We start from the raw sequence: 2,533 nt of genomic DNA, 5'->3' as shown, positions 1-2,533 counted from the left end.
CCCAAACAGGAAACTCTTTATTTTAATTTATCTTCTCTATATTTTTTGTATTCTATTTTCTTAATTCCAGCCTTTATCCTCATTATCTCCTATATCTTCTTTTACATTTCTTCAAATTTTTCAAAATGAATATTAAGTTTCTCTACTCCAGAATTTATTCTTGATAATTAGTTCACTGAAGTCTATACATTTCCCTCTGAATAGAATGACAGACATATTCTCCTAAGCCCATTTCAGAAGTGGCCATGGAAGATAATAAACAAGGAAGAACCCCCTGGGTACTAGGCAAAGGGCCATGGAGGACAATGTTAAGGAAATTTTTTTCAAAGAGTAGAACCAGGGAATGCCAGATCACCTACCTTTCTAAGGAATTATTCCATAGCTAAGTGTGATGTCTGCAATTTTTGAAGAGCAGGAATTGATAACTACCATGGACCAAAAACTATTGGCACTTTCCATGCTCTCTTTTCCAAATGGGAGCTTGCATTATTGTTATCTTGTTCCAATTCCACTATTGTATATTAATTATCTAGATGGGAAAGGTAGGTAGATAACCTTGACAAATATAGTTCATTGGACCATGAGATGTGGTGGAGAAAACTAAGCATGAAACAGACAATCTGGACTTTGTGATAGGTCCACTCAATGTATTTAATTTTAGGAGTTACCTTGCTTGGAATGAGGCAAGTGTGTGGTGTGCTGAAATCAGGACTCACAGACATTTTGCTTATTAAAGGAGTGGACTATTAAAGAGAGTACTCATTGACTCTCAATATTCTTTTATCATATAACTACATATTAATAAAATTTTCAGCTATATTAATAAAATTTTCAGTTAGACAAATCCTCATCTCCCCAGATGAAGATTTTATTTGTTGACATTTTTTGTGGCTAAGTGTGCCATGTGACAAAGAGCTGGTCAATGATTGGATGTGAATAGAAGTAGTCTAATCATCATATCGTGTGCTAAAATGGAAGTGTGTCTTCCCTATGTTCTTCTTTCCTTTCTGATGGTGGAAGCATATATAATGGTTTGATCTAGAGCCCCACTTTGGACAGGTAGATGGAAACTAAGAACAATAGAGCAACACGAGAAAAGGCACATAGGTCCCTGTTGTTATTGGAGATATATGCTGACCATGGACTCTACCTGGACATTTACGTGAAAGAGAGTTTAAATACCTATTTTGCTTAAGACATTGTTAATTTCAGGTCTTTATTGTAGTAGTTGAAACTATATCCTAAGTCAAACATTACTGGGGAGAAGCATTTCTAGGGAAAGAAACAAAAGTACTAAGGCCTTGGGACAGAAATATGCTTTGTGTTTTGAGGAAGAGTTGTAAGTTCTGTTTAGTTGGAGCACATTGTTCCAGATCTCTCTGCCTAGAAAGTAACACCCTGGCCCTTCAAGAACTGACCGAATTCAAACCACCAATGTTACCCTGAGCACTGATGTTGCCATTCTCAGGTTGAATCTCAGACAGTTTAGAAAGCTTTCAAGTTCGTGCAGCTAGTAAGTGGCAAAGTCTGAATCCCATCTTAAGAAGTCTGGATCTAAAGTCTTACCACTAGGATATATCTGATGCTATGGCCAGAACCAAGGGAGATAAGGTACAGTCATTATCTCAGTAATAGGAACACCGTCTCTGATTGCTATCATTCAATCCAGTGAATTTTAAACTTGACTGCACAATGGAATCAACCAGAAAACTTCCTAAATCCTAGCCTTTCAGATTCTGATTCAGCATATCTGGAGTAGGTCTTTTGTCTGAATTTTAATTAAAATTTGCAGTTGATTCTTTTAAAGCAAGTTAGTAACGGGACTGTACCTAGGCCTTTGTAAACCGTTAATCTAAATATCTACATTTAGAGGTGAGAAAATTGAGACCCCAAGAGATGAAGTGACTCAATGACCATTGGCCATTTTGATAGTTATGCTGCCTTTTTTAAAATTTTAAGATTCTCCAAAATAATAAGATGTTTTGATGTAGTATGCCTAAAATGACTAATGCCCATGCAATATCTTACATTTTAATAGAAAATATTGCAAGGATAGCTTGAAATTATAAGTATTATCTTTCATATTTTCACCTTGGAAAATACAAAGAAAAGCAGATTTCTAACAAAATTAATGATATTTTACTCTGTAGCTTAATAGGATTTTAATGTGCAACCTTGTTGGATTCTTAAAATTAGTGAAGAAAATTAAGACAACTAATATTGAGTACTTTATATGTACTAGACATTATTATGAACATTTAAATCTATTATCTCATCTCATGACGATAGCAATTCTGTAAAGGAAGTACTATGATTCTTCTCATTTTATAGATGAGATACATGAATCTCAGAGAAGGAAATAGCTCACCTTAGGCCCCATGGCTAATAGGTGGCAAATCTGAGATTGGAATTCCATGTCTTTCCTTCTAGTCTTTCTATTGTAGTTTACTTCCTTAAAGGTGATTCATAAGAATCTGCAAAAACATTATGAAGGCTTATTCTACCACCAAATTTAACTTTTATGGATTTTTCC

The sequence above is a fragment of the Propithecus coquereli genome, unplaced genomic scaffold, assembly GCF_000956105.1.
Source record: "Propithecus coquereli isolate 6110/MARCELLA unplaced genomic scaffold, Pcoq_1.0 Scaffold264, whole genome shotgun sequence".
Lineage (NCBI taxonomy): Eukaryota > Metazoa > Chordata > Mammalia > Primates > Indriidae > Propithecus > Propithecus coquereli.
This window is presented reverse-complemented; position numbering follows the sequence as displayed.